Raw genomic sequence first — 19,163 nt, forward strand, 5'->3', positions numbered from 1 at the left:
CTTAGCTGCTCGGGCCTAATAATAATAGTGAAATCCTTCAGTTACAATAGGCCTTCGCAGCGCTTAGCTGCTCGGGCCTAACAAGAACTGCAAGCAGTGATAACGGCCCTCGCAGCCAAGCGCAGCTCCGGCCTTGCGACCGCCTGACCGCCGGCACCGCCGCCCCGACGTGGTCATCGACACCGTCCCGCGTCTCCCGCGCCCGTCCACCGGGCGGAGCGTGCGACGAATCTCTCAAATCGCCTTCAGTCCACGTCAGTACGACACCAGTGGCACGTGTTCAAAGTTGGACCGATATCTCACCTTCCTGACAGGAGTTACCGTCACTTCCTGTTTTGTGGGGGCGGGGTTTAGCGACGTCAGAAACATACCACGCCAAAGTGTCAAGCACTGCTCCGTAATGATGCACAAAAAATATGGTGCAGATCGGATGATGTCTCAAGGAGATATAGCTGTTTACATGATATAGGGGGCGCAGTGGAGTCTCACTCCAGTATAATCCTATTGGGCTCTTTAGAGGTTAACAAAGGTCATTCATATCTAGTTTGGTGCAAATCGGATGATGCGTGTGAGATTTAGAGCCGAACGTGTGCAAACGGCGAGGGATTGGAATGTGCCATTCTGCCACGCCCACACTTGTTTGTAGGTCCTGACAAGACGCACAGGTGTGCTGAGTTTCATCATTGTCGGTGAAAGCATGGCTTGGATCTGATGTTTTTAGATGTTCTAGGGGGCGCTGTGGAGGCATTAGGCCACGCCCATCAAATATTGGACTGCACACCTGTTGGGGGGCGGATTAGGATCGATCCCAGTGAGTTTGCTGCATCTCGGCTCAAAACTGTAGAATTTAGAGCCAAACGTATGGTAACGGCGTGATGTCTGACTTCGCCAAGCCGCCAGAGCCACGCCTTCAACTGAAAACTTTTGGTGCTTTAAAGCAAGTTAGACCAACTTGTTATCTGTATTCTGACACAAGATCATGTTGATTAGGTGAAGGGGGCCAGAAATGGAGCTTTCCAAGTAAAAAAAGTGACTTCCTGTTCTGAGGGGGCGGGGCTTAGATGACGTCAGCATATGACCACATAGGATTGACATGCATCCAACATGGATGACTCATACCAAGTTTGGTGAAGTTTAAACTTTTTAGGTGAAAGATATAGCGTTTCGTTTACACTGGCGAGTACGCCAAGTTCGCCGCTTGGCCAAGCCCCCTAAACATGCTCAAAAACTCAAGTCTTCTGATAACTTTTGTTCCTCCATCCCTTAACTGCATACTGACCAAAAATGAAGTCTGTAGCTCAAAATCTCTGGGGCGTGAAAATTTTCCTGCGAGGTGAGTAAATATGAAAAATGGCCAAAATTTGCCCTTTGACCCAAAATGGCCGCCTCCTTGTACGTTTTAGAGCATACCTCCAAGAGACTTTTGTTCTTGATTTGAGGCGATCTACATACGTACCGAGTTTCAGATCTCTACGACGTACGGTTCGGTCTATCTCACGTTAGGTGGCGCTGTAGAGCAGTTTGGCGACGCCCACTTTCGACTCCATTAAAAACATGCAGTTTCACGCGGGGGACAATTTTGGGTAAAGTTTCGGGAGTTTTCGAATACGTTAAGGCATCCCCATTTGCGATTCCGCGCGGAAAAGAAAAAGAATCACAAGAAAAAGAATAATAGTGAAATCCTACAGATACAATAGGCCTTCGCAGCGCTTAGCTGCTCGGGCCTAATAAGAAAAGCTACTAACACAATGGGTTCCTGCAGCTTCGCTGCTAGGACCCCCAATTATTAGATAAGGAATGAAAAATAAAGGCAGCTCCACACTGTGATATTAGCTGTTGTATTGCTTCAGTATAAACCACACTGTGGGACAAGCATCGGATGATAATGACAATGACATCATGTCTGATTTGTGCAGACTGTACAGGGATGATACCTGCTGAGTTGCAGCATGCAACTGTGAGGAGCAACTCAGATTCAAGGCGTAACGCTAACATGAATTAAGATTTGCCTTATTTACTATCATGTGTCTCATGTTCACTGGTTTGTTATTTACTTTGAAGATTTGATTCCTCTTTTGTTTCCTTCCTTTCTTTATAAGCTCAAATTCTGAGCTGAATTCCACAAATTAAATTTTTCCATTTGCACTTATCTGGTTTGTTTCAGTTTTCACACAACACCCCTAGCTTTACATTGATCAACACGTCACCCTATGCAACACTTCTGATTCCTTCCTGGTTAGCTAATAGACGTAAGGTCATAGCAGCTGGCACCCAGCAGGATGATCAGGTTAAATTCCTGACACTTTCAGAAATATGTCTCTGTTTATCTTTGGCTACAACACTGTTGCATCGACGGTCTTTAAACCCCTCTCACCTCTCACTGTCCTATGTGATACCACAGTTTTTAGAAAGTGGTTGTAGCTCAGAAGAAAAAGCAGTTGTCTGCCTATAGGAAGGTCATGGTTCGATTCTGGTTTCCCTGGACCGCGTGTTAAAGTGTCCTTGGGCAAGACACTGAACCCCACTTTACCTATCAATGGGTCTATCGATGTGTGAGTGTGTGTGAAAAAAGCAGTGTGGCCCGTAAAATTGTACAGACTAAGATGTGCAGTGTGTGAAATAAAAGATATCTCTTTGATTCTTTCGTGTTGGCCATCTTCCTCCGGGGCAGTGGTGTGAAAAGTACAAACATTTGTTACTTAAGTAGAAGTATAGATACTGCAGTTTAAAAACACTCTGGTAAAAGTTGAAGTATCAACTTGACCTCTTTACTCAAGTAAAAGTGAAAAAGTATGTGCTCCAAAACCTACTTAAAGTATAAAAGTATAGAGTAACCTTTAAATAAAAAAGAATAACATTTTTTTTTTTTTTAAAAACCCACACAAAAAGGTAGATGCCACTATATGAATTGCAAGCTTAATTTGAAAACTGATTAGTTCTACACGTGGGTCTTGGGTGTGCAGAGTTTGCATTGGATTTTCCACGAGTCATTTTTGCACCCGACTATTTTGAAAAATTCTTTGAGATTGGGCCAAGGATGAAGAAGGTCTTGTTGGTCTCCGTCTCCATCTCCCGATACGCTCTCGCCTGTGTCCGACCTTTCAGACATTTCGCCATCTTTTTCTGAATTCGACATTGTGGCGTGGCACACACTTCGCGCAGCTTCGCGTTTGCAGTTTGTAGAACACCTGCTTGCTTCTGACGAATGACGATTTCCTTGTGTGTCAGCACAAATTTGACGAATAGCCTAATCGATGAGTGTTTGCGTTATATGATTCATCCAATTACACTCGTTCTCACTAGGTGTGGATGGCGCCACTGATCTGTATTGGATGGCGCACATGACGTGAAATACATAAACATTAAACTGAAGCCAAGAGTAACGAGGCTGTTTGTTTTGAAAATGTAAGGAATAGAAAGTACAGATACTTGTGTGAAAATGTAATGAGTAGAAGTCAGAAGTAGGCAGAAAAATAAGTAATGGAGTAAAGTACAGATACCTAAAAAGTGTACTTAAGTACAGTAACGAAGTATTTGTACTTCGTTACTTGACACCTCTGCTCCGGGAACAACTGAGAATCACGCAGTGTGCACAGTTTGTGTCTCTTTTGGGCTGTAGCCTCCTTTCTAATGGAGTGCTTACTCCATTAGTTGAGAAAAACCATGAAACCATGAAATTCACAGTCCCTACACTAACAAAATAATCTATAATTATGAAAATCGTCAAAAAAGGCCAACTAACATTTCCAGAACTACAAAAACTCATTAGAACCTATATCTAATCAGTAATGGAGCACAAACTACTCCCCCATATTACTTAAAAGGATTTGTTGGTGTAAAATAAAGAATCATTGTAGGAGCACTGTTCAGGATGTCTACTTCTTCTGACTTTCTGTAAGTTGCGTTTAACCCTTAAAGGATCAGTTTCCTTTTTTGCATGGTTAGAGATAAAGGGTTACAGTAAATGAGAAAAAATATTAAGTGTGACCTAAAGTTTATGAAGGTAGTGAAATTGATCACCTGATTTGTAGGTGATGACATCACTGTGTGTTTTCACACTGAGATCCGCTACCTTCGCGGGTCCAAATTGCCACTTCGTCCCGCGTCGAGCAATGTGAAAGCTTGGCGTATTAGGTGATCCGTGTCGCCTGAAGCCGAGTTCAGGGGGCGTTGCCTAGTGGCAGAGCGTCACACGAAACACATAAAATGCTGGGCGTGTACAATGACGTAGGCACAAGCCATGCGTTGGAGGTAGGCCTAAATACACCTGTCTGCATCAAATTTTTCAAACCAACGATGGCGGGACACCTTGAGGACTTGTTTTTGCAATTGTATATGCAGTTCATGGAGATGTTATTTTACGGGGTGTGGATGGTCACAACGTGGGATGCCGCCGAAGAACATATGCGGAGAATACAAGAGCACTATAATGTCCAAGTTGAGGAAATCCATCGACAATTTGAAGCAGAAGAACGCGAACAGCGTCGACGCAATCGACAAAGACGTTTAGCTGTCATGGCTCTGAACACACATCTGTCTGCAAGAAGAGTGTGGAAGATGGCAAGACCACAAGACCACCTCCTTGTCTCCCCAGTTGGCCATCTTGAAAAATGTCTCGAACTTGAAGTAAAACAGAGTAAAACTTGAAGTGAAACTTGTCCTCACCTGTCGCTGTTGTTCTGAGTCAGCTGTCCATTCTGTCTTTTAAACTCCTCACGTCACGCCACGCCCACGTCCATCCCGCGTCAATTGCTTTCACATCAAATTCGGCTCGGCAAAAAGACTAGGGTCCGACGCGGGTCGAATGGCGAGTCGAGTTGACACGCCAGCCCGGATCGTCAGTGTGAAAGCAACAGTGGACACGCTAAATTCGCGAATTAAACGCGGGTTCTTCCTCAGTGTGAAAGGGGCTACTGTGTGGTGGAGTCTTGGATTGCGCAATTTAACACTGGATTTTGAACATGTTTTAACACAGCTTTTTGTTTTGTTTGTTCTTTTTGTGATTATTTTCTCAATTCATGTAAACATTTATAAACAAATCTATTTATCCAAATCATGATCTTTTTTCTTTTTGTCATATTATCCACATAGAAAAAAACACTAAAAACACTAAAAAGAAAGTAAGAATCAGTAAAATATCCTTCAATCAAATGTTGATTTTGGTTCCAGTGTTTCAGTGGCCAAGAATTGAAGTTCATATCTGTTAATTTAATTTGTTATCAGTGTCCAGAAATCTTAAGTAAGAAAGGATGAGAAAAAATGCTCAGCATTAGTCAAATATCTCAGATTTCTGTTTCCCAGATAGCCAACAGACCAATCAAAGTGTCTATCCCACCCCTGGTAAGCTTCATCAGAATAAAAAATAAAAATAACTGACTACTGACGCACTTGTTTCCAGTGCCTTCCATTCCACCTTCACCCCTTCATAATGATTCCATCAACCCCTGCCACCCTCACATCAGTGGGCAACAAGTTGAAGTCTTTGTCCTGGCTGCCCTTTTGATCTGTCACTCTCCTTTTTGTCTGACAGCGAACCGTCAGTCCATGAGGGTAAGTTCCCACCCCTCTGTATCTTCATCAGACCTGTCAGACTTGGTAAACCCTGCCTCCCGCTAAATGACAGCTGGGAAAGGCTCCAGCCCCCCCGCAACCCTAAATTGGATTAAGCGGGTAAAGAAAATGGATGGATGTATCTTCATCTGGAAAGATTTGAACTAAAACATCTTCTCTTGTTAGATATTAATCATTCATTTTCTCAAAATTTCACCTGACACCCTCTTAATAAATATTTTTGCATAGTTTTGTGACCGTAATGGTCATCACTGACACGGTATTTTATTCATTTCACTTCCATAACAATTTATTGCATATTTTGAATGGAAAGATACCTTTATTTAGGGGTATAATTAAAAATAACACATGTGTACCATTTAATGGTAGTGAGTGGAAACAAGATGTTTTGTGCTGCTCAGGACTTTCCATGTGTGGCCATGGCCACCCCAAGCCACCACTGGGCTCCACCCCTGTCAGTGAGAAAGTCGCCTGTGATAGAACCAACTTAATTCAAGTGAAGACCTTCCTCCGACGTTCACGTAATTTAGTGTTACATCAGCAACAAACAAACAAAAAAATACATCTTTATGACATTTGTTCACCCACTGTTTCACACCTTATGTCCAGTAATGTTTGTTGACAATGTATTATCAACTTTACTGTATCCTGAACGTCTCCCTACGACCGCGAAGCACGTCGCTGACGTAAACTGTCGGTGTGAGAGGAAAAAAAAAAGTGACGCTGACACAGAAGCCGGAGCCGAGAAGGGGGAATAGCGTTTTGTTTCTTTTTTCTTTAATTTATGTCATTTTATTCTTTGGCATTTTGTTGTTATTTACCAGTATCACTGCAACGGATTCAACTGCTTTGCTCTTCAGCGCTTGTTATCTATCGTTAACTTTCATGCCGCTCTCCCCTCACGCGGCGCTATTTTGACAGTCGGGGTCGCGGTGATCCAACTCAAGCTAGCAGCACCATTATATTAGCATAGGTAAGTCATTTGGAAAGCTAGCAAACCGCACCAGCTAACACCCCCTTTTTGAGATCCAACACTACTGGAACAGGTTTTTAATAAGAATCAGTTTGCTGTAAACGTGTGATAATTTGCTGACTAGCCTGTTGTAAATATACTGTACGTTTGAACGCTAAACAACTAGCGCACACTGGAAAGAAAAGGCTAGCTAGTGCGGCTAACATTAGCTAGGTGGCTAGGTGTTGTAGGTGGCTAATTATACTCGCTGGAGGAAACAGGCTAATACCGTGAGCTAGCTATTGTTAGCCTTTGGGCAAGCTAATATTTTCAGTAAATTGCTCAGCCACGGCTGACCATACTGCCATCTGTTTTCTACAGTGACAACTTGAAGAATTTACCACACGGACTCAAAACATACGGCCATCAAAACGGTAAGTACAACCATGAAGATGGCTTAAGGTAAACTTAAAATCGATTATCCACTATCTTTAGTCAGATATGTGACGTGAAGCACCATCTTTAAAGTCCGTGTTCTCCATGGCAGACACGAGATGGCCATGTTAACATTCAGTCCTGTTAATCGTAGCAGAGAGATGTTGTTAAAACTGTGTGAATGAATGTGTGATAAAAGTGAATGGAAACGCTATTTGGATGAACCCAAATGTTTCTGTGAATCGTTTGCAGTCATACTTAATGCACACTTTGAATAGTGTATTTAATGTCTTACTTATGCCAGTGCGTCTTGGTGTTTGTGTGTTTACCCACCTGTACTCAGAAACTTCAGCAAACCAGGTGTAAATATTATACCCAACATACTGGAAGGTAGCGATGTGTGTTGTAAAATTTATAGTGAGATTAAGTTTATTCATTTAGCAATTAGTCTAGAAACAACTATACTACATTATAGGCCTTTGTGATAATGGGTAAATAAATGACAACAAATAACTCATATTTCATACTGCTGTGAATATATATAATCTGTCATGAAAACAACTCATGGATTTTCCCATAATGAGACAAATAAGACGCATATTTTGAGAATAAGGAGCTATTCTACGGTGAATCCAGATGGTACTGCACTTAATAGAAAATGACAATTGTGAAAGGCTGATAAATGACATTTTCCACAAATAAACTTGTGTGCTAACCCTTGTCTCTTGAAAATTAAATCAGTACAATTGGATTTCAATGCACTGGACCATGGTGAAGCAGTCTAATCAGGCATCCCAGTAAGGATGGTTGTTATCTATTTCCCAGGAATGAGAACAGTGTGCTAAATGTCTTTGAAAAGTATAGGCTCTACTCAGAACCAACTGTCTAACTTAGACAGTTGGTTCTGAATGCTGCAGGGACGCACCCACTCTGGGTTGTGACGTGTCTGTGGGAGAGCAGGTTTACTGGCACACAGATCGAGGATGCGCCCACTGTTCCTTTTCTTTTTGATTAACACGTCATGATTATCATTACCTGCACTCACTTTGTGTAAATCGATCATTTATAACTGGTGGCAGAGTTTTAACAGCTTGTGGTTACAGTGAAGTTAACATTGAATTTACCAATAGAGATGTGCACAGTGATTGTAAGTAAGCTAAGCAGATAAAGCCAAATTAAGCAGTGATCACCGTTCTTAATTGCTTTGTTAAACTTGGATGGGGGAAAAACTTGGCTTGTCAAGTAAATAAATTCATTGTTTACTTTGTTTCTGAGGGCATTGTCCTTATGCAGTTTTATTTTTTATCACAGTTGCTCACTTGTTGCTCTTTAAATTGTCGATGAGATGCTTTACCAAGTTGGTTATGTTCGCTCTGTCTGTATAACTTAAAAACACTTTTTTACTGACAGTACTTTTTCAGCCATTTTAAAGGAACAATTCTATATTCAGCTTTTGCACCTTCCTCATCCACGAGCTGTGGATTGTCGGCAACAGCACTTGGATATTCAGCCATGTCTGCTATCTTCAAAAGCAGGAAAGCTGCATTAAGTAGAGAGGAGCAAGTCTTGCCCACTGTGTCTGCAGGGCGTCGAGTTGGAGAGCTACACAAACACGCATGATAGATGTCAGAGAAAACATGTCTGTTATGAAAAGACTGACAGTCTGGAAGTAATTGTACTAAATGTAATGATCTGTAATGAAAAAAAGTCTAAATTGATTATAAAAATGAGAGCCATGCAAGTTTTTCTTTTTGTGAGAAACAAAATTATATCAAAACGCATCTAAATTGATTTGTCCTACCTCTTGAGCTGCGCATATCAGAGTTGATGCTGGCACAATACTTCTCTACGTCGATGCATTTGTTTGTTTTGTCTTCAGCGTCTTCCTCAACTTAATTTGCGACATTCTAGACTAATATCAGTCATCTTAGACCTTGACTCATCGAAGTATACTTCCTCATTATTCAGAAATTAGTGTAACATAGATTTATGTTACAATCCATAGTTTGTTAATCACAGTTGCAGAAGATTTAGCTGAGAAATGTTGTTTGCTGAGAAATGGTCACTGCTCTCTGTGCCTGTGTGGCTTTAGCTTTATGTTTTGACACTCAAGCTGAAAATAGACATCAAGATGGTTGTGATAAACAAGTTGAGATCACAGCACAGACTATCAGAGCTGTGATTCAAACATCTGCTCTGGGAAAACGGCACGTTTATCTGGAAAGAAAAAAATATATATATTCTTGGCATTTGCCAGTTATGTGGCAGGTGGGGGCTTCCAGTTTAGCCATGTTTAAGGTAGACATGAAACTTGGTTCTTTGTTGACTGAGTTTGATCAGTGACAGAGCAGATTCAAGTTGATGGTTTAAACCAGCGGTCCCCAACCACCGGGCCGCGGACCGGTACGGGGCCGCACAGAACGTTTGTATTTTTTCTTTTTTTTATTGATTGTCAGTCTAAAGATGTTTTATTTTGAAAAGTGACGTCTGTGCGCAATGACAGTCAAGACGCTTGTGATAGGTTACCAGCAGTTACCGCAAAAATTTAGGTCACAAGCTAGCAAAAATTAGTAAAAAACAAACCTCTTTGGCGAGCTTCTTTGGAAAGGGGAAAAGGCCCAATGAGGAGACAGAAGAAGAGCCTACAACATCTAAGAAAAAGAAAGCTGCATTTAAAAGACATATCAAGAGTCCTACTTAAAATAAGGGTTCATCCCCACAGGTGATTCTCAGGCGCCGAGCCCGCTCTGTGTGATATGTGGTGACAGGCTTGCAAATGAGGCAATGAAGCCTTCAAAACTGCTTTGGCACATGGAGACCAAGCACCCTGCATTAAAAGAGAAGCCTTTGGAGTTTTTTGAAAGAAAAAAGCATGAACAAGAAGGACAGAAGCAATTACTGATTGCCAACACATCAACAAATGTGAGTGCACTGAGAGCATCATACTTGGTGGCTAATGGTATTGCTAAGGCGAAGAAACCTTTTACTATTGGTAGGGTTGGGCGACGTCTTCTTAATTGGCAGAAGACGATGTTTACAGTGAAACATCGTGATGGACGATGATATCGTCGTGGGGGTGGGTTGGGAGTTGGCTACGACTTATTAATGATCAAATAATAATAATAAAACGGTAGTATATATGGTGATGATTCTACACAGACTCCCCAGGCTTTAGCTGTAAGGGGGGAAAAAAAACATCCTTCCGCGTTTGAATGGCCCGTGCCAGAATGTCACTATCCCATAGATAGCCTACTTATTTAACCTACTTAATTGTAACAATAAATACATATTTAGGCCATCATAAAATATATAATAATAATCTACTAACAACGGCAATTTAATGGTAATACATTTAAAACTATATATTTTGTTTTACTAATGCGCTTTGGCGCGCTGCGCGTTATAAAAAGCTGCCGTTCCATTCCTGAATTTTAACGGTTAAAAGCATCCGTTTTATTCCGTTAGAGAGGCTCATTTAATTTCAACAGCTGGCAACCTACCATGACGCAGGAGTTGGTTGGAAAGAAGGGCACCACTTCGCCTATTTGGAATTTCTTTGGTTTTGAACCAGATGAGCGTGGGCTGCCAAAAGATTTAAATAAATGCGTCTGTAAGATTTGCGCTTCTGTGGTCCGTGCCAAAGATGGACAGACAACAAATCTACGCGATCACCTGCGTGTTCACCATCCTGAAGAATATGCAACGATCAACATGTCTGTGCGCTCAGGGCTTGCCAAAAAAACGCAACCGACCATATCTGTGATGTTTGCGAAAAGCACTAAATATAAAACTGACAGTGACCGGTGGAAGGAGCTGACAGGTGTTGTAACTCGCTACCTGGCCAAAGAAATGATATCGTTCAACACGTTCAAGAAGCCCACTTTCAAAGCCATGCTACACACCTTTGACAGGCAGTACGAGTTGCCAGCCTTTGCACTGCAAAGTTAATGCTTTAGCTGAAGTTGAACGTCATACCACCTTTTCTGTTGACAATGAGCAAGTTTCCCGACGCACTACGAGCAGTTAGCGTGAATAACATGAAATGTTTGACGTGGGAAAAACGAAGACAAGCTGTAACCTAGACATAATACCCTAATAAAAATAATAATAATAACAATAATAAATTAAATAAGAATAAGCCAATTAGGCATATTTGTAGCATAGGCTATTTTAATTTTCATGCCTGACTCTAATTCATATTACCGTAGTTATATATATTCCTAAAAAAAAAAAAAAAAAAGTGGGCATGGCATCACGATGGTTACCATCCATCGTGATGGTGGGTCATAAATGACGATGGACGATGATATCGTCCATCAGCACAACCCTAACTATTGGTGAAGAATTGATCCTGCCCGCCACTAAGGACATTTGCCGTGAACTTCTGGGAGAGGCTGCAGTTAAAAAGTTAGCACAGGTTCCTCTTTCGGCTAGCACTGTCACTAGGCGAATTGAGAATATTGCAGAGGACATTGAGCAGCAGTTGTTGGAGAGGATTAATAAGTCACCGTGGTACGCAATCCAGGTTGACGAGTCTACTGATGTTGATAACAAGGCGATACTACTTGTTTATGTGCGATATATATATCAGGAGGATGTGCAGGACGATATGTTATGTGCACTATTATTGCCAACCAACACCACAGCCGCAGAACTATTCAAGTCTCTGGATGATTACATATCAGGAAAACTAAATTGGTCCTTTTGTGTCAGCATATGCACGGACGGAGCTGCTGCCATGACCGGATGGCTTTCTGGTTTAACTGCTCGGGTTAAGGAGGTTGCACCTGAATGTGAGTCAACGCACTGTGTCATTCACAGGGAAATGCTGGCTAGCCGAAAAATGTCACCTGAACTAAACGGCGTGTTGAATGATGTCATTAAAATGATTAACCACATCAAAGCGCATGCCCTTAACTTGAGCAACTTTGTGAGGAGATGGACGCGGAGTACAAACGCCTTCTCTTACACACTGAAGTAAGGTGGCTATCTAAAGGCAGATCATTGGCAAGAGTGTTTGAATTACGAGAGCCGCTGCAGAGGTACTTCCCGACCACAAAATACCCACGGACTGCGAAAGAATGGATCCGTGACCCGTTTGTGAACAAACCTGGTGAATCGCGCTTGTCCGCGCTAGAAGAATATCAACTGCTGGACATTACAAATGACGGTGGCCTTGAAAGTATGTTTCAGACAACAACTGTGCCACTGTTCTGGATTAAAATCAAGGCTGAATATCCTGAGATCGCCCAAAAAGCATTGAAAACCCTGCTTCCATTTCCAACCTCTGAAGTGACCGCAACGAAAACAAAACTGCGTAGTAGACTGGACGTACGGAACACACTTCGGGTGTCATTGTCTCCCATTACTCCTAGATGGGACCGACTTGTTGCAGAGAAACAAGCAAAGGGCTCCCACTAATTCAGCGTAATGGTGAGTTGTATTTTTATGCACTTTATATTTGTTTTTATGCCGGTCGTATCATTTTATTTCGTCATATTGAAGGCACCCATTGAAGGCCAGTCCGTGAAAATATTGTCTAACATGAAACTGGTCCGTGGCGACACGCAGCAGCAGGTGAGCAGTGAGTGAGGGACAGAGTATCGAGCCAGCCATCGCGGCAACCATGCAAGGGCCTTAACGCTAGAGATGGCGACAAGTTCGGAAGCTCCTGCCGACCGTCCCTGGCTTGTAAACAAAAAAGACGGGAGAAGCGAAATCTGGAATTATTTCGCTTACCTCGCAGATAGTGAGGGCAAGCCAACAGACACACTGAAGCCAGTGTGTAAAGTTGGATTTACAGTTGACGCGTCGCTCACGGCACAACCGACCCGTGACGTCAAAATGACGTTTCAGGCCTGGTGCTTGCCTTGAAAAGAAGGCGCAGCGCATTGTCGTGCACCAGTCGATTTTTGTAACTTAGCTGCTCCGAGAACGACAAACCTAATGGACCAATTTGAGACCAGGCTCAGTCAGGAGATGCGTTTGTACAGGCACCTGTACGAAACTGCAGTGAAACAGCACAAGGACCACGTAAACGCCCAAAACTCGTGGACAGAAATTGGCAGAACTTTGGGGAAAGAGGGAGAGTTCTGTAAGAATGTGTGGAAGAAGCTACGGGACAGATACGTGAAGACAAAGAAGAAGGCAGAGACTCGAAGTGGTGATGCCGCGGGCTTCAGACCTTCACCTCTATTGACTGAATTGTCTTGGCTCAAGAACTTCGTGAAACACAGAAATACACTAAGCATTTCATCTTCCACATACTGCAGCAGGGAACACATCTAACGTGGCAAAGCACCTCGCTGACAGACATCCCCTGCTTCACAAAGAATTCAAAGACCGACAGGTTAGCGAATGTGACTGAAATCACCATTAGCCCTACACGAACACCCCCTTTCTTATCGAGTGTATGAAACAATATTTTTTCCCAACACTTGTCCAGGTAGCGACTGTAGGCTATTCATCCCTTAGAGCCTTTATCATTCTCAACTGGTTAGCTTATGAAAGGGCATGTTGTTCACGCTAGTAATGTTGACTTAAGCATAACTTGCAAATGCTATTTAATATTCAATCAGTTCTGGTAATGTCATGGTATATATGCCGTTTTGTTAATAATTATTTGTAGGTGGACATTTCAAATAAGTGACATATTGCAGAAGTTCAGAGGTTGAGAGAGAGTGTATTTGGGATTTCATTGTTCTTGAGGAAAGCAATAATTTTACCTTTGTTAAAGCATGTTCAGTAACTATTTATTTTGGCAATTATATTTTTTTAATTATTTATTTTGAGTGTAAAGGTTGAAATACTTCACTGCAATTCTCTGATGTGTTTGTCCACCGTAGTGTAATGGCATATACCATGTGGTGGCAAGTTTTGTTTTGTTTAGAATAAAATAGTATTTTAAATGTGTAAGTCAGTCAGTCATTAATATGTTCACTGTTGAAATGTTGATATTGGATAGAAAAGTAGCTTGTTAAGCAAAAGCCAATATGCTAACAGAAGAGATTGTGCTCATACTTGCTCTGTAGTAATTTGCTCTAACAGCAGGAAAGGTTCTGAAAATAAACCATAGTGAGACCGAGCTGGACCATTATTCATCTCTTTTCCAGATTTTTTTTTTTAGATTTTCGCCGTGGTAATGGTTCAGTATCGAGTATCGAGGTATTTATGGCAGGTATCGTATCGACGTCAAAATTTTGGTATCGGAACAACACTAACTCAGAACGTAACTTTGTTACAGATTTGTCCCCATTACAGCTTTTTTTTTCTTCAAATTTGTGTATCGTCGAGCGACAAATCTTTCCGAGTTGTGGGTGTAAGGGCAGAATCATTGAGAAAAGGCTAATCCATAGTAAGATCTGGGAAGGGTGAGTCACTGAATCTACAGTCTACCGTTGCTAAGGCCACCAGTAAGAGGGATGGAATTTCCAGCTTCCCTGTCAATTTATTTTCTCCATTTTACCCTGCAGCTTGTGAATATTTATGCATCTCTGCTCATTCTACATTACATATCAAACTGTGAAGCATTAGTAAATGGACATATAGGTCTTAATGTGCATATTTTGGTCTGCAGGATACAGGACCATTTTTTAAATCTACTTTTACTGTATTCACTTCATACATCAAATATTTATACAAGCTGAGAGGTTCCCTTTCAAAGTAGTTTCTAGTGCCATGTTTTATGAAATTTTTCAGTGGAGACAGGCAGCTGTTGTCCAGTAAAATGTTATCGGTATTTGTTTGTCAGTCAGGTATCCATATCTGCTTAGGTTTCTGAATCTGTGTTTTCAGCAGCAGAAGTAGAAGAGTGGCTTTTTCTAGAGAGATTTGAAGAGCTATTTATAGATCTCTGCCAGAGCACCAAGTGTGGTGCTGTTGCTGCTGCTCCTCTCTTCTCTTTACTGCTCCTGTTTCTGTTCATTTCCATCTTCTTCTTTATCTGTTCCCCCGGCTTTCCTGCTCGTTTATTTGAGCACATTAGCTCCTGATGTGTTTCCCATTTTCTTTTTTTTTTTTCTTTTTTAAATCCTTGTTGTCTATATTCATCCTTAATTGTTCTCTTATGTATGAATTATTGATCAGAACAGAGGGGAGTTGACTACTTGTATTAAGTCTGGCCTGAGATTGGATATATCTCACTGATTAGAATGAGAGTGGTACAAAGGTGCAAATATCGACTTAATGTATGTACACCTTATGTCATAAAAGTTGGTTACGTCAATGTTAAGTTATTTTTGGTACTGTTTTTTTGTTTGTTTTCAGTCTAAATAATAACATTGCTCTACTCTAGTGTTTCCCAATAGCTTTATGTTATCTGTATGCTGCATGTAGAAACTGCAGTCCCTTGTTTATTTTTATTTATATTTGGCTACTGTGGAGCTCCTCCCCTTTCTCCTTCTGACTTTCTAAGCCCCACTTTTACCATCTTATGAAAGAAGCTACCTGGCTTTTCAAATGCAGATGCAACTTGTTTTGAGGCATTACATGGAATTAGCACATGCCATCCCCTTTATCCTAGTCATGTGGTTGACCTGGGACAAACCTTTTTACAGTGTCATGCAAGGATTGCAGAGTCATTGGTTGGATTGCCGTCTTAACTTGGCTTAGTACGGTTACTGAGTTCTATACTAAACATCCATCCCTTTATTTTCTCTGCCAGCTTAGGCAGTGCAGGATCTATAAGCGCTAACCACTGAGTGTCAATTGTGCCCCTGTGCTGTGTCTACGAGAATTGTATTCTGTATTGATAAACATAAAAGGCTAAACATGCACTGTGAAGACTATTAGTTTGAGATTGTAAAGATATGTATTTATGAAAGTGAACATTGCTTGTCATCAAGAGTCACTTTGAATCTCCATTTAATTTCAATGGCAAACTCATTTCGTGGGAAAAAAAAAAAAAAATCAAAAAACCCATCGCATGCTGTTAAAGAAATTTAGGCCTGTTTTTGACCTGAAATGTTATGGCTCCAGGGCAGTTGTAGTCATCCTTGAAATTAAAAATGGAACATTGGCACTACTGGTGGATGATCTGGCAAAAAAACTGTTTATAACCAAGTTTGTGGGACTGACATGTGCATTGCTCACATTGTTTTAAAGCGGATGCTGCTTATTATAACTTATTGTAACTGTTATAACTGTGACTTAAAACTTAATATTTGTAATTATTGTAGGTCTCATAAAGGAGACACTTAGATTTTAGGACACTTAGATTTTAGAGCCAGGCCCAGGGGTGGGGCCCGCCGGCGAGCGCCTGGTGGCCGGGTCTGTGCCCGTGGGGCTCGGTCGGGCACAGCCCGAAGAAACTACAAGGGTCCCCCTTCTGACGGGCTCACCACCCGTGGGAGGGGCCATGGGGGTCGGGTGCAATGTGAGCTGGGTGGCAGCCGAAGGCGGAGACCTTGGCGGTCTGATCCTCGGCTACTGAAGCTGGCTCTTGGGACGTGGAACGTCACCTCTCTGCTGGGGAAGGAGCCTGAGCTGGTGCTGAGCGGTTCCGGCTAGATGTAGTCGGACTCACCTCGACGCATGGCTTGCGCTCCGGAACCAGCCTCCTCGAGAGGGGTTGGACTCTCTTCCACTCTGGAGTTGCCCGCGGTGAGAGGCGTAGAGCAGGTGTGGGCACACTTATTGCTCCCCGGCTGTGCGCCTGTACATTGGGGTTCACCCCGGTAGACGCGAGGGTAGCCTCCCTCCGCCTTAGGTTGGGTGGACGGGTCCTGACTGTTTTTTGTGCTTATGCACCGAACAGCAGTTCAGAGTACCCACCCTTTTTGGAGTCCCTGGAGGAGGCACTGGAGAGTGCTCCTCCGGGAGACTCCCTCGTCCTGCTGGGGGACTTCAATGCTCACGTGGGCAATGACAGTGAGACCAGGAGGGGCGTGATTTGGATGAACGGCCCCCTCCGATCTGAATCCGACCGGAGCTGTGGCCGTAAGGTGGTCGGTGCCTGTCGTTGCGGCACCACTGGTGGACACCAGTGGTGAGGGAAGCCGTCAAGCTGAAGAAGGAGTCCTATCGGGCCTTTTTGGCCAGTGGGACTCTGGAAGCAGCTGATGGGTACCGACAGGCCAAGCGGAACGCGGCCTCGGCGGTTGCTGAGGCAAAAACTCCATGGAGAATGATTTCTCCATGGGGAGCAGTGCACCGTCAACACCGTGTATGGTGAGAGCGGGGCTCTGCTGACCTCAACTAGGGACGTCGTGAGTCGTTGGGGGGAATACTTCGAGGGCCTCCTAAATCCTACCAACACGCCTTCCGATGAGGAAGCAGAGTTGGGGAGCTCGGACGTGGGGCCTCCCATTTCTGGTGCTGAAGTTGCCGAGGTGGTTAAAAAACTCCTCGGTGGCAAGGCCCCGGGGCTGGATGAGGTCCGTCCTGAGTTCCTCAAGGCTCTGGATGTTGTAGGGCTGTCTTGGTTGACACGCCTCTGCAGCATCGCATGGACATCGGGGGCAGTGCCTCTGGACTGGCAGATTGGGGTGGTGGTCCCCCTCTTTAAAAAGGGGGACCGGAGGGTGTGTTCCAACTATAGGGGGATCTCACTCCTCAGCTTCCCTGGTAAGGTCTTTTCAGGGGTACTGGAGAAGAGGATCCGCCGGATAGTCGAATCTCGGATTCAGGAGGTGCAGTGTGGTTTTCGTCCTGGCCGAGGAACAGTGGACCAGCTCTATACCCTCGGCAGGATCCTGGAGGGTGTATGGGAGTTCGCCCAACCGGTCTACATGTGTTTTGTGGACTTGGAGAAGGCGTTCCACCGTGTCCCTCGGGGACTCTTGTGGGGGGTGCTCCGGGAATATGGAGTGCCGGACTCATTGATATGGGCTGTTCGGTCTCTGTATGACCGGTGTCAGAGTTTGGTCCGCATTGCCGGCAGTAAGTCGGACATGTTTCCTGTGAGGGTTGGACTCCGTCAGGGCTGCCCTTTGTCACCGATTCTTTTCATAATTTTTATGGACAGAATTTCTAGGCGCAGCCATGGCGTAGAGGGGGTCCGTTTTGGCGACCTCAGAATCGGGTCTCTGCTTTTTGCGGACGATGCTGTTCTGTTGGCGTCGTCGGGCCGTGACCTTCAGCTCTCACTGGAGCGGTTTGCAGCCGAGTGTGAAGCGGCTGGGATGAGAATCAGCACCTCCAAATCTGAGACCATGGTCCTCGGCCGGAAAAGTGTGGAATGCCCTCTCCAGGTTGGGAATGAGATCCTTCCCCAAGTGGAGGAGTTCAAGTATCTCGGGGTCTTGTTCACGAGTGAGGGACGAATGGAGCAGGAGATTGACAGGCGGATCGGTGCGGCGTCTGCAGTGATGCGGGCTCTGCACTGGCCCGTCGTGGTGAAGAAGGAGCTGAGCCAGAAGGCGAAGCTCTCGATTTACCGGTCAATCTATGTTCCTACCCTCACCTATGGTCACGAGCTGTGGGTAGGGACCGAAAGAACGAGATTGCGAATACAAGCGGCCGAAATGAGTTTCCTCCGCAGGGTGTTTGGGCTCTCCCTTAGAGATAGGGTGAGAAGCTTTGTCATCCGGGAGGGGCTCAGAGTAGAACCGCTTCTCCTCTGCATCGAGAGGAGTCAGATGAGGTGGCTCGGGCATCTGGTTAGGATGCCTCCTAGACGCCTCCCCGGTGAGGTGTTCCGGGCCCGTCCCACTGGGAGGAGACCCCGGGAAAGACCCAGGACACGTTGGAGAGACTATGTTTCTCGGCTGGCCTGGGAACGCCTCGGGGTCCCCCCAGAAGAGCTGGAGGAAGTGGCCGGGGACAGGGACGTCTGGGTTTCTCTGCTCAAGCTGCTGCCCCCGCGACCCGATCCCCGGACAAGTGGCAGATAATGGATGGATGGATGGATTTTAGATGAGTTGTTTTTCTGTGCAAGCTTTGTCTGATGTTATTTCTGAAAACTTTACAACCTTATATTTGCTACTTTTGGATCTTACTGAATGATTAAAAACCTGTGCACCAAAGACGGGGTTAACTAGTGTTTAAGTGTGTTGGTGTTGGTATTGGCGTGGTGTGTAAATTGACTGTTTAAAAAAAAAAAAATGTGTGAATGGTCAGTCACTGGTCAAACTGAAAATTATCTGTTTCAGATCACATGCTGAGAGATTGATGCAACCCTAATAAAAACTATGATGATGTACTAACCAAATGTTGGTAAATGTCTACTATGTGTCACTATCATCGGTTAAAGAGTCTTGCAAGCACG

General features: G+C 43.8%; 1 protein-coding gene across 11 annotated transcripts in view; it reads left to right on the forward strand.

The window, feature by feature from the left end:
• Positions 1-6,273: 6,273 nt before the first annotated feature.
• The window catches only part of r3hdm2 (R3H domain containing 2), a 60,436-nt gene continuing 47,546 nt past the window's right edge, over positions 6,274-19,163 (forward strand). For all 11 annotated transcript variants that reach the window (XM_075461461.1, XM_075461471.1, XM_075461467.1 and 8 more), the window contains exons 1-2: positions 6,274-6,544; positions 6,905-6,957. The gene's annotated coding sequence lies outside the window, so the exon portion shown is untranslated. The remainder of the gene's footprint in view (positions 6,545-6,904; positions 6,958-19,163) is intronic.

The sequence above is a fragment of the Odontesthes bonariensis genome, chromosome 3, assembly GCF_027942865.1.
Source record: "Odontesthes bonariensis isolate fOdoBon6 chromosome 3, fOdoBon6.hap1, whole genome shotgun sequence".
NCBI lineage: Eukaryota > Metazoa > Chordata > Actinopteri > Atheriniformes > Atherinopsidae > Odontesthes > Odontesthes bonariensis.